Below are 14469 nucleotides of genomic sequence, written 5' to 3' on the forward strand. Positions count from 1 at the left end.
GTGTGACTGCTGGATTGTATGGTAGTTCTATTTTTAGTTTTCTGAGAAATCTCCATACTGTTTTCCATGGCAGCTGTACTAATTTACATTCCCACCAATATCATCTTGAACACCCTCCTAACTACCTTTTAAAATGAAAGCAAACCACAGAAAGTTCACTGAGGGCATTTTTTCACTCACCCCTTAGATTGCAAGAGCTTGGAATTCAGAAATGCTCACCTTTCAGAACTATAAATTCTAGAATCTCTAAAACTAAATATCAGCAAACAAAACCTGAAAATCAATTTTTAAAGAATGTCACTTGAGGGTAACCTGGACAAAATCTGAGAAACCTCTGTTCAAAGGTATCAGAGAACCACCAAGACGGAAAAGACTTGAAATGCCAAGATCCTTCTAGAGAAAGGAACTCACTGGCATCACTTTTTCCCTGTAGGCACTTCTATTTAAAAGTAACAGCAGAGAGGCTAAGAAGCTGAGCAAAGATTTCAGGCATTTCACAGAGCTGAGAAGGCAAAGATTGGAATATAGCACTCACCAAGAAAGAGAGTCCTACTAAACATCTGATGCTTTTAGTTGGGACCCCTCAAAAGTTATTCCTAGGAAAATATTTGCCTTTCTATATAGGAAGATATGGAGATATATAAACCCCTAGAAATACTGGAGATGAACTTGAATCAACCCAACATCTGATTGAAGTGATCAATTCCTATACTTACTACCTACCAAAAGCAAAAATAAATTTTCTTGAGAGGAAAATAAAATAATCTCAATAATTTTATACAAATTGAAACTTAATCAAAATAATAATTTGATCAAAAGTAACTAGGCAAAGCCAGGCATGGTGGCACGCACTGGTAGTCCCAGCTACTGGGGAGACTAAGGCAGGAGGATCACTTATGCCTAGGAGTTAAAGACCAGCCTGCAAAACATAGCCAAAAAACTATCTTTAAACAAATAAATAGGCAAATTGATAAAAAGACAAGAGTGTGCCAAAAAGCAAAAGAAACAAAAAGAAATAGAAGACACAAGAGATCAAGATACAGTATTAGAATTATATGACATAGATGTGAAAAAAACATGTTCAAGAAAATAAATGATAAACATATTCAAGAAAATAAATGAGAATATGGTCAATTTCAGTTGAGAACTATAAATTACTTAAAAAGAATAAAAGGAAATTTTTGGACAGAAAAATATTAATCACAAGAACTCAATGTGTTTAATAGCAGATTCAAAATGATAAAAGAGAGATTTAGTCAAATGGAAGGTAGTTAATAAGAAAATATATAAACTGAAGGACAGAAAACCAAAAGAATGCAAAGTACAAAATAGAGTATAAGATATATGGGACAGCCAGAAACCGTGTCATATTTGCATTTGGAGTCTCGGAAAGAGAAGAATGAGATAATCAGTTGAGAGATGAATTTGTATCATGCAAACTTGGCCAAGCTGGTATTACTTTTGTTAGACTTTCCTTCCCTGAATAGCATGGGTTCGTGTGGGTTACAAGAGATGTTTTGTGCTAGCTTCAGAAAACAGAAGTGAGGTAGCAGTCATACTCCCTTCCACTCAGAAGGTCATAGCAAGGCACAGGGTGCTATTGCCACTCACATACCTCATCATTTACCTGTGGACTGAAATCCTGTCAGATTTCCCCCTTCCAGTAGAGGAGATGGAGCAAGATGGCTGAACAGAACCCTCCAGCAATCATCCCCTGGCCAAAACACAAAATTGAACAACCATCAAGGCAAGAAAGCACCCTCAGAAGAACCAAAAAATCAGGTGAATGAAGCATTGAAGAGGGTAAGAAAGACAGTCCTGCATTGCCTACACCACCCCTCCACCAACCCGAGGAAACACAGCACAGACAGGAAATCTGTATCCTTGGAGTGGGGAGAGTGAAGTGAGTGTGGGACTTCACATTGGAACTCAGTGCTGTCCTGTCACAGTGGAACATAAAACGGGCCAGAATTCTGCTGATGACTATGGACGGAGCATCCAGACCAGTCCAGGGCCAGAGATGAATGCTCCACCCCAGTGGGGGGAAACTGAGTCCTAGCTGGTTCCACCACCAGCTGACTAATGTGGCCTGAAGCTTGGAATAAATATGACTGGCAGTCAGGCCACAAGGACTGCAGTCTTTGGGCAAGCCCTGGTGCTTCACTGGTCTCAGAGGCAGTAGATTTGTGGTGCAACCAAGTGTGACACCGGCTACGGTGGCCAAGGGAGGGCCTATGTCACCCCTCCCCCAACTCTGGGCAGACATTCAGAGAGAGACTTCTTCTGATTCAAGGAAAGAGAGGAAAGAGAGTGAGAGACATTGCCTGATAACCCCGAGAAGTCTCCCTTCTTTTCCCCAACAGTCCATTTTTAAAAGCAGCAGAACAACATCAAATGCTGACAAGGATGTAGAGCAACAGAAACTCTCATTTGATAGTGGTGGGAATGCGAGATGGCACAATACTTTGGAGGACACTTTGGCAGTTTCTTATAAAATTAAACATACTCTTATCATGTGATCCAATAGTCATCCCCCTTGATATTTACCCAAGTGATTGAAAACTTATATGCACATAAAAACTTTCACACAAATGTTTATTGCAGCTTATTCATAACTGCCAAAACTTGAAAGCAACCAAAATGTCCTTCAGTAAGTGAATGAATAAATTGTGGTACATCCAGATAATAGAATATTATTCAGCACTAAAAAGAAATGTGTTATCAAGCCATGAAAAGACACGGAGGAATCTTAAATGTACATTACTGAGTGAAAGAAGCCAATTTGAAAAGACCACATACTGTATGATTCCAACTATTTGACATCCTGGCAAAGGAAAAATGATGGAGATAGTAAAAAAAATCAGTGGTTGCCAGAGGCTACCAGGGAGGGAGGCCTGAATAGGCATAGCAGAGAGGATTTTTAGAGCAATGAAACAGTTCTTTATATCATACTGTAATGGTGGACACATGGCATAATATATTTGTCAAAACCCATAGAATATACACCACCAAGAGTCAACCCTAATGTAAACTATGGACTTTGGGTGACAGTGATGTACCAATGTAGGTTTATCAATTCTAACAAATGCACTACTCTGAAGTATGATGTTGATAGTGAAGGAGACTGTGTGTGATGGGGGAGAAGGGTATATGGGAATTCTGTACTTTATTTTTTTAGACAAGGTCTCATTCTGTTGCCCAGGCTAGAGTGCAGTGGCATGATCATGGTTCACTGTAGCCTCTACCTCCTGGGCTCAAGTAATCCTACCGCCTCAGCCTCCTGAGTATCTGGGACCACAGGTGCACACCACCATGCCTGGCTAATTTTTTGTATTTTTTTGTACAGGCAGGGTTTCACCATGTTGGCCAGGCTGATCTTGAACTCCTGGGCTCAAGCAAACCTCCCACATCAGCGTCCCAAAGTGCTGGGATTACAGATGTGAGCCACCATGCTCAGCCTCAATTTTTCTATGAATTTAAAACTGTTTTTAAAAATAAAACCTATTTTTTAAAGCAGCAAGGAGAAAAAAGCATATTACCATCAAAGGAGCAACAGTAAGACTGACAACATACTTTTCAATAACATTGTGGAAACCAATGGACAACAAAATCACACAAAAGGGCTAAAAATAAAATAATGTAACTTCCAAACTTTAGAATTGTATCTGAATTTTATACCCAGCAAAACTACTCATATAAAAATGAAAGCCTGCACAGCAAAAGAAACTATCATCAGAGTGAACAGGCAACCTACACAATGGGAGAAAATTTTTGCAACCTACTCATCTGACAAAGGGCTAATATCCAGAATCTACAATGAACTCAAACAAATTTACAAGAAAAAAACAAACAACCCCATCAAAAAGTAGGCAGAGGACATGAACAGACACTTCTCAAAAGAAGACATTTATGCAGCCAAAAAACACATGAAGAAATGCTCCTCATCACTGGCCATCAGAGAAATGCAAATCAAAACCACAGTGAGATACCATCTCACACCAGTTAGAATGGCCATCATTAAAAAATCAGGAAACAACAGGTGCTGGAGAGGATGTGGAGAAATAGGAACACTTTTACACTGTTGGTGGGACTGTAAACTAGTTCAACCATTGTGGAAGTCAGTGTGGCGATTCCTCAGGGATCTCGAACTAGAAATACCATTTGACCCAGCCATCCCATTACTGGGTATATACCCAAAGGACTATAAATCATGCTGCTATAAAGACACATGCACACGTATGTTTATTGCGGCACTATTCACAATAGCAAAGAGTTGGAACCAACCCAAATGTCCAACAACGATAGACTGGATTAAGAAAATGTGGCACATATACACCATGGAATACTATGCAGCCATAAAAAATGATGAGTTCGTGTCCTTTGTAGGGACATGGATGAAACTGGAAAACATCATTCTCAGTAAACTATCGCAAGGACAAAAAACCAAACACCGCATGTTCTCACTCATAGGTGGGAATTGAACAATGAGAACTCATGGACACAGGAAGGGGAACATCACGCTCCTGGGACTGTTGTGGGGTGGGGGGAGGGGGGAGGGACAGCATTAGGAGATACACCTAATGCTAAATGACGAGTTAATGGGTGCAGGAAATCAACATGGCACATGGATACATATGTAACAAACCTGCACATTGTGCACATGTACCCTAAAACCCTAAAGTATAATAAAAAAAAATAAATAAAAAATAAAAAGTTAAAAAAAATTAAAAAAATTTAAAAAAAGAAAAATAAAAAAAAAAAAAAAAATGAAAGCAAGCTGCTTGGGGATATAAACAGCTGAAAACAGCATTGCTCCCACACTAATATGAAAAAGCTGGACAATCTGAAAGTTCATTACTTTCTAAAAACTATCAGAGAACTCGGGTTTCAGAGAAATCAAATGGCCCCAAATCTAAAGAGCTATAAATCGAAGACCTTCAGGGAAAGATTAGATATGAGCACTGGTTTCCCAGAGGTGGACACAAGTGTATGCTTGTAAGAGCAGTTCAGCTAGCATAGTTAGTGAATTGCTGAAAGCTGAGCATGCACTGGCAAGTGTGTGAAGCCCCTCCGAGTCAAAAAAAAAATTGGAGAATCTTGACCAGGCGTGGTGGCTCAGACCTGTAATCCCAGCACTTTGGAAGGCCAAGGCGGGCAGATCACTTGAGGCCAGGGGTTCAAGACCAGCCTGGCCAACATGGTGAAACCCCATCTCAACTAAAACTATAAAAATTAGCCAGGTGTGGTGGAGCATGCCTGTAATCCCAGCTACTCAGGAGACTGAGGCAGGAGAATCGCTTGAACCCAGGAGGCAGAGGCTGCAGTGATCTGAGATCGCGCCACTGCACTCCAGCCTTGGCAAGAGAGTAAGACTCCATCTCAAAAAAGAAAAAAAAAGAAATTGGAGAATCTGTCCCTTCTTCAGGCTTTTTTTCCATGGACCCCAGTGGGAGCTCACAAAAATTGGAAAGGGCCCTACAAAAGTGTTTTTTGAGGTGTAAAACAGGAGAAAAGAAGAGCAAACACAATGGGAGGGGTGCAAAATCCATCCACAGCCTTCTCTTCTATCACCTGTCTGAAATAAATCCTTAATCTGTGCAGAGAAGGGCAGCAAACACTATTTTCCTTGGGGCACCAGTGAAAATACATTGCAGCTGGTGGAAGAGAACCAGAAAAAAAAATACCCTATCACCCTGAGGAGAGAGGGGAGTAAGAAATATGTGCTGGGTCCAGGACTACAGCCAGCAGAGGAGCAGGGTCACTGAGTCTTAGGGACATAGTGCCCATCTAAGACTGAGATTCAATCAGAACAACAGAGAATATTACCCTCATTATCCCACTACTACAAGGCTAACTAGCATTGAATAACAGGTGAGAGTGTAGAACTCCTGGGACAGGGAGAGAAGAGGGACAAGAGCGTATAAACAGACTTTCTCTGAAAAAAGAAAAAGAGGAAGAAGAAGACTTAAAAATGAGCATGGAACACACATTGAAGGAAAAACCCTCTGGCAAATCTGCCCCCTCTCTAAACAGTAGGTGTCATTAGAGAAATTTAAGGCTTGTGATGCACTGAAGTTAACCATAGCAACAACAAACCTCAGTCCAACCTCATCCCTAACTAGCTTATTTCACATCCCAGCACAAAAGGCCCAGGAGGAACCAAAAGTGAGCTCATCCCAGCCTACAAAATGATTGACCCTGGTTTACCGCATATGTGAGATACCTGGCTTTCAGCAAAAAGTGAAGAAACACGTGAAAAGGCAAAAAAATAATAACACTCTTGAAGAGGCAAGGCACTCATCAGAACCAGACTCAACTATGATGGGGATGTTTGAACTATCTAATAGAAAATTTTAAATAACTGTGATTAATATACTAAAAGCTCTAATGGAGAAGGTAGACAACAGGCAAGATCAGATGAGCAATTTCAGCAGAGAGACTGAAACTCTAAGAAAGAATTAAAAGCAAATGCTAGAAATTTTTAAAAAATGACAGCAACAGCAACAACAAAAAGTAGCAGGGATGAAGAAAGTCTTTGATGAACTCATCAGTAGATTTGACCCAGCTAAGGAGTGAACCAGTGATCCTAGTTCATAGGAACTACCCAAACTGAAAACAAAAAGACAAATAAGGACACACACACACATATATATACATATACACCCTTCACATATATTTAAACTGCTGAAAACAAAAGACAATAAGAAAACCTCAAAGGAAGCCAGAGAAATAAGACACATTATAAATGGGAAAACAAAGTAAGAATTAAACAGCCTTCACATCAGAATTCACACAGGCTAAAAGATAATGGAGTGACATCTCCTAAGTGATAAGTATAAAAACAAAGACAGATGGAACAAATAGAAAATGGCTAACAAGATAGATTTTAATATAGATACATCAGTGATCGCATTAAATGTGAACAGTTCAACCATACCAGTTAAAAGACAAAATTGACAAACTGGATAAAAAAGCAAGACCTGTCCACATTATATCTACAACAACAAACTTCCTTTAAGCAAAGATACAAAAATAGGTTCTTAGAAAATGAAAAAAAAAAAGGACAAACACAAATGAAAAGAGAGTTGGAGTAGCTATATCAATATCAAAGTGGACTTCAGAACAAGGAATATTATTAAGAATAAAGAACTTTATATAATGATAAATAAGTCCATAGTCCAAGATGACAAAACTGCCCTAAATGGACCTAAGAACAGAGCTTCAAATTACACGAATTACAGCAAAACACAATGAAACTGAAAGAAGAAACAGACCAATCTACAATTATAGCTGGAGACTTCAATATTCCTCTCTCAGGAATCAACAGAACAAGTAAACAGAAAATCAGTAAGAATATAGGGCTGATCAACACTATTGATCAAATTGACCTAAAGCAGAATACACGTTGTTTACAAGTGTACGTTCCTTAAGAGAGACCATATTCAGACCATAAAACAAACCTTAACAAATTTAAAAGAATAGGAATCATACAAGGTATATTCTCAGAACATAATGGAATTAAACTAGAAATCAGTAACAGAAAGATTTCTGTTAAACTCCAAAATATTTGGAAATAAACAATATACTTCTAAATTATCCATGAGTCAAAGAGGAAGTCTTAAAGGAAATAAGAAGATATTCTGAACTGAATGAAAATGAAATCACAGTATACCAAAATTTATTGGAAGCAACTAAAGCATTATTTAGAGAGAAGTTTGTAGCATTAAATGCTTATATGAGGGAAGAAGAAAGGTTTTCAATCAATACTCTAAGTTTTCATTTTGTGAAACTAGAGAAGAAAAGCAAATTCAACCCAACATAAGCAGAAGAAAGGAAATAATTAAGAGCAGAAATCGATAAAATTGCAAACCAAAGAAATGAAAGCATGAGAAAGACATTTTCAAACAGAATCTGACAAAATTCATTACCACAGACCCACATTTTCTTAAAGGAAATGACTAAAACAAGTTCTTCAGATAGAAGCAAAATGATTCTGCATGAAAACAGAGATATAGAGTATCAGTTTCCATTTGCCGCTGTAATAAATGGCCACAAACATCATAGTTTAAAACAATGTGCATGTATTATCTTACAGCTCTGGAGATTGGAAGTCTGACATGGTTCTCACTGAGCTTTAAAATCTGTGTCCACGGGGCTGCATTCCCTTCTGGAGACTCCAGGGGATAGTCTGTATCTTGACTTTGCTGGGTCTAGAGGTCTCCTGTGTTCCTTGGATCAAGGTCCTGTTCACCATCCTTAAAGCCAGCAATGTTGGGCTGAGGCCTTCTCACACTGCCATCTCTCCTTCTCCTCTCCTGCCTCCCTCTTACACAGTTAAGTCCTCCTAGTGATGATTAATTGGGCCGGCCCAGGATAATCCTTCTGAACTGATGAGCAGCCTTAGTTCCTCCTGGAACCATTATTCCCCCTAACATATTCACAGTTTCCGGAGATTAGAATGAGATGTCTTTGTGGGGGCCATTATTCTGTCTACCACACACAGAAACGAAGAACAAGAGAAAGGAAGGCTACACGGGTAAATCTAAAAGAATACTGGCTGTCAATAATGACTGATATTTTGTGAGGTCTTATATATATTTAGAATTAAATCCTGCATAAAAGGCAGGATTGAAGGTAAATAGAGTCAAACTGTTTGGGGTCTGTGCATTGTCCAGGAACAGATAGATGTGCAACTTTATATTCAATTTTAATAAGGCAGTGCTATTGTCATCTCTGGGTCCTTGGATAACCAGTAAACGAGTGTATAACTTAACAGCTGATAGAGGTGGCACACGGAATAATATTTTTGTTTCTTATTTTCTCTGTCACCCAGGCTGGAGTGCAGTTGCATGATCATAGCCCACTGCAGCCTCAAACTCCTGGCCTCAAGCAGTCTTCCCACCTCAACCTCCAGAATAGCTGGACTACAGGTATGGGCCACCATACCCAGCTGCTTTTTTTTTTTTTTTTTTTAATAGGGATGGGTATCACTGCATTATCCAGGCTGGTCTCGAACTCCTGGGCTCAAGCAATCCTCTCACCTTGGCCTCCCAAAGTGCTGGGATTACAGGCATGGGCCACTGTGCCCAGCCATGAATAATTTTTAAATACATAAATAATCCAAAAAATGGGCAAGAAAGGAGAAGAAAAGGAACATAAAACAAGTGAGATAAATAGAAAATAAATTTTAAGATGATAGATCTAAGTTCCAAGAGTGTCATTTGAGAAATCCATAGCTCGGAAATTTAAGGTAAGTTGCCTACAATCACAGGGCTTATGAGAGCAGACAGCAATTCTGAATCCCAGTCTCTGTTAACCAAAGCTCATTGTGCCCAAGCCCTAGCTGCCTCTAGGGTGCTCCCTGAGCTCCTCCACAGTCACCTGGGCTCTCCTGGTAATGGCCACCCTTTGCTGCCAAGGCACCCACACCTCCTGGATCAGTTTCAGCTTGATGGGAAGTGCTTTGTTTCTATAACTGCATGTTGTGGTCATGTACAGGTGTGTCTGCTAAGATTTATGACCATAAGCAAACGTCTGTCGCTGAGCTCTTCTGTAGTGGCAGCTGAGGTGCTGCTTGGTGCAGCAGGGGCGCCCAGGGAACGCATCACACAGAACAGTAAATTACACACCTGAAGTGAAAGAACCGTTCCCAGGCACAGACAGATCCATTTTGCACTCAGAAGCATCCCACGCACAGCCGTGAGTACTTGCATTAGTGCCAATTAATGTAAGGTGGTACCAACTCAGAGAGGCCCTGAATTTGCTCTAGGGGATAAAAATGGAGGTGGGGGAGGTGAGGAAGGAGAAAGGAAAAATAGAGTTTTCCCTGCTAAATGGAAACGTCTCTAGGAGAGTCCAGCAGCTGGATGACTTGGTTAAGAAGGAGTGACCTGCCCACTTTGTTCAATTAGACATTTTACTTTCCCCAGCTAAACCACAACAACAAACAGAAAAGAAGGGGACAAGGAATGGTTTAGAAGCAGGATCACTGATGTTGCAGAAAGGAGCACCGTGAATCAGGACCTCTCACCACGCATGCCTCATGGGGTTCAGAGCATTTCAGCCCAAATGAAAATCAGGCAACAGCTAAAAATTCCAACACTGCCTTCTCCTCCCACCCACATCCAGGCCCACGTGTGGGGCAAGGCAATTCAGGTATGGTATTACAAACAAGCCCCTCATAACTCTTCATTTTGAAAATCATAATATGTTGATTTTTATGTTTTTCAAGTTTTCATACTCTCTCTGTAGTAGGACCTTCCCACCGCCTTGATACCCTTCACTGTGCTTCAATTTATTGTGTTTTTAGATTAAACTCATGACCGTTGGTGTCTTCACCACCACAGAAAATGAGACATAAAGGAGTAGGCCACACCCTCCTGAGCTTTCCCTCCCCTCACACCATCCTGGCCTCTGGAGAGATTTGCTGTTCAATTCAACAACACATGTTGAAACCTATGCTGTCCTAGACTCTGCTGGGAGTTGAGACTGCGAAGATGACTAAGACCTGGCCCCCATCCTCAAGCAGCTCTCAGTGCAGGAAGGGAGAAATACCTGTAAGCAGACTCTGCAGTGGTAAGGAAGGTACAACACCCAGGGGGCTACCCCATTCAGAGACAGTCTCAGAGAATGCTGAGCACCAGCCCTTATCACCGCCAACAACTCATCCCTAGAGGTGAGCACATTTTCCTATGAAAAAAACAACTCATCCAAATGGGATCACATCAAGTTAAAAAGCTTCTCCACAGCAAAGGAAACAATGAACAAAGTGAAGAGACAACCCATACAATGGGAGAAAATGTTTGCAAATTATCCATCTGACAAGGGATTAATAACTAGAATATACAAGGAGCTCAAACAACTCTATAGGAAAATATCTAATCATCCAATTTAAAAATTGGCAAAAGATCTGAATAGACGTCTCCCAAAAGAAGACATACAAATGGCAAACAGGCATGTGAAAAGGTGCTCAACGTCACTGATCATCAGAGAAATGCAAATCACAACTACAATGAGATGTCATCTTACCCCTGTTAAAATGGCTTTTATCCAGAAGACAGGCAATAACAAATGCTGGTGAGGATGTGGAGAAAAGGGAACCCCCCCTACACCGTTGGTGGGAATGTAAATTAGTAGAGTCACTATGGAGAACTGTTTGGAGGTTCCTCAAAAAACTAAAAGTAGAGCTACCATATGATCCAGCAACCCCACTGCTGGATATATACCCAAAAGAAAGGAAATCAGTATATCAAAGAGATATCTGCACTCCCATGTTTATTGCAGCACTATTCACAAAAGCCAGTGTTTGGAAGCAACCCAAGTGTCCTCCACAAATGAATGGATAAAGAAAATATAGTACATATACACAATGGAGTATTATTCAGCCATAGAAAAGAATGAGATCCTGTCATTTGCAACATGGTGGAACTAGAGATCATTATGTTAAGTGAAATAAAACAGGCACAGAAAGACAAACTTCACGTGTTCTCACTTATTTGTGGGAGCTAAAAATTAAAACAGTTGAATTCATGAAGATAGAGAGTAGAAGGATGGTTACCAGAGGCTGGGAAGGGTAACACGGGGGTGAGGGGAAAGGAGGATGGTTAATGGGTACAAAAAAGTAATTAGAATGAATAAGATCTAGTATTTGATAGCATAACAGGATAACTATAGTCGATAATAATTTAATTGTAGATTTTAAAATAACTAAGATGGCATAATTGGATTGTTTGTAAAACAAAGGATAAATGCTTGAGGTGATCAATACCTCATTTACCCTGATGCGATGACACATTATGCACCTGTATTAAAAATCTCATATGCGCAATAAACATATACACCCAGTATGTTCCCACAAAAATTAAACATTATAAAAAACAACTCATCTATTCCTCTTTATGCCTCCATCAGAAACCATTTCAAACAGCAACTAGAACTCTCACACACTGCCTGGGGGAAGACAAAATGGTACCATCAATTTGCAGAACTGTTTTGCAGTTTCTTAAAAGGTAGATACACATTTACCATGTGGCCCAGCAATTCTCCTAGGTTTTTACCCAACAGAGATGAAAACTTATGGCCACATAAACATCTATAGTTAAGTGTTTATAGCAGCTGTGTTCATTGTAGCTCAAACTGGAAACAAGTTAAATGTTCAGCAATTATTGATAAGTCAAATTGTGGTACATTCATAAAATAAAATAATCGTGAATGAAAAGGGAAGAAACTACTGATACACACAACATAGATGAAAAAGGACACACACACACAATTTCGAGAAAAACAATTATTAAAGTGCATAAGCCTTTCTAGATTTGAAATATTTTTGGAATTCAAAAATTTTGGAATTCATTGTTCCTGAATGCTGAAACCAAGAAAGTTACTTTTTTTGGTAACTTGAATAGTAACAGGATAATGACCAATAATGCAGGTAAATTCAATTGGATCATGGGCCAGCCCATGTTTACTTTATGATTGATGTTATTGATACTGTTTTTCTAAAAACTATGACAGGTTCACAAGCTGATATGGTCATTTTAAGGAGGCCAGAGCAGTGCCTTCCTGATTATGTTACCTAATTAAGGGTTCCAGTTGTGAGGTGTCCAGGTTCTTGGTGTGTTAAACAAAGAATTGAATGACACACACAAACGAGTGGGGAAGAAGTGGATTTATTAGAGCAGAAAGCAGGGAAGGAGCAAAAGCAAAAGTACACTCCACAAGATGAGAGAGGGCTCTAGCAATTGGCTCAAGAGCCCTGGTAGCAAAGTCTTTGGAAGCTTAAGTACTTGCTAGAGGTTTCTTCTTGGTTACACCCTATGTAAATGAAGGACTGGCTGACAGCCAACTAGCAGCTGAGGTGAATTGGCCCATGGCCAATCCAAGACTGATGTGGTTTGGCACCTTATGCAAAGGAAGGTCCTAGAATGAACCAATCATTCGCCAGAGTGCAGATTTGGCCTGTGGTCAATCAGAGGCTGATATGGTTTGGAATCTTATGCAAATGAAGGTCCTGGAATGGGCCAATCATAGGTCAGTGTGCAGACTCTTCTGCTCCAGGGAGCCTGTCCAAGTCATCCTTAGATTCCCTATCTCCAGACCCTATATTCCCCTGCCTCAATTACACAAATAAAATGAATTCATGTTACAGTATTAATATAATACCAATTCTGAGTATTTTAGAAATAGCCCAAATTAGGGTTGACTTCTAGGTCTTTGCCTCTGTAAAGACATGTTATATCAATGACAGTAAAGTATCAAGGCATCAGAAGACCTTGACCAAAGACTTTTGCCTCCCTTTTTTCTGTAATCAATAGATTCAAGCAAAAGTCACCGTACACTACTGAAACATGAATTTTTTTTCAAATATCTGAATAGTCCTGATTATTCAGCTGACACAGCCTACTTGGATTATTCAGCTTACAGATACAGAGGAGTTATCCATGGACTTGGCCTGGCAAGTATCCAGGTGGGGAAAGAGATGGGAGGTTCTATTTCCTTTTATTCCCCCTTTGGGGAAGAGACAGGAGTTTAGGGCTTTTATTTGAGATGCTGTTGGGCAGGTGACTCCCTGCACTTCAACTAAATCATAAAACAACAAACTAGTAAATTTCCCAAAAAGAGAGATATTTTGAAGAAGTAAATGTTCTGATGTGACTATTCTCCCATGTTGCAGGATCTAAGTATCTTTGGAAAATGGATTCATAGATCTTGGTGTAATTGGAATAAGAATAGTGACTAATTTCTTTGCTCTCAAAAGAACCCCAAAAAGAATTGTGACCCAATAATAGCAGAGGATCTTGAGAATTTTTCAGGGATCCCCAATAACATCAACTAATTGCATTTTAAAAATAAAAGAATACACGGGGTAACAGGAAACAACTAACTCCTAATTCTAGGAGTTTGAGGCACATTTACAGCCTGGCGGCTTTGGGATTGAGAATAAGACATTTAAAATCCCACCACATAAACTGAAAAACATACATTCATTTTTATCTTATAACCTCACCTCATGTGACTGCCCAGATATCAATTTGTTAGTGCTCAACCCTTGATAAGTCCCTACCTTCTTTTGTTTCCATTTCCTCCACTGTAGAAGATTTGTAACAGATCAGTGTTTCTCAAATGTTAATAAGCATCACAACCACCTGGGAGGTTGTATAAAATGCACACTCCTGGGCTTCCACCCAGGTAACTGGATTTATTACTTTAAGGATGGAGCCCAGAAATTGGTCTTTTATGCTGTCTCCTTAGGTGATAGATCTGAAACACACTCGACCAAATGATATTTTATATTTCTCCCAGCTCTAACAGTTTATGATAAGCCATTTAAAAGCGAGGCTAGAGTTGGAAGTGGTATCACTAAAGCTATCAACACTTGAATGAGAACAAAACAAAGAAATGAAAGTTTCAGGAAAAGGTCTTTGGGGCCATAGCCAGAAATATTCTGGTTAATTTTTCATCACTACATTT

General features: G+C 39.7%; 1 long non-coding RNA gene across 2 annotated transcripts in view; it reads right to left on the reverse strand.

Moving 5' to 3' along the window:
* Positions 1-1621: 1621 nt before the first annotated feature.
* Positions 1622-14469, reverse strand: part of LOC134735766 (uncharacterized) — a 152781-nt gene continuing 139933 nt past the window's right edge. For both annotated transcript variants that reach the window (XR_010119208.1, XR_010119209.1), the window contains exon 5: positions 1622-1714. This is a non-coding gene — a long non-coding RNA (uncharacterized lncRNA). The remainder of the gene's footprint in view (positions 1715-14469) is intronic.

The sequence above is a fragment of the Symphalangus syndactylus genome, chromosome 2, assembly GCF_028878055.3.
Source record: "Symphalangus syndactylus isolate Jambi chromosome 2, NHGRI_mSymSyn1-v2.1_pri, whole genome shotgun sequence".
Taxonomy (NCBI): domain Eukaryota; kingdom Metazoa; phylum Chordata; class Mammalia; order Primates; family Hylobatidae; genus Symphalangus; species Symphalangus syndactylus.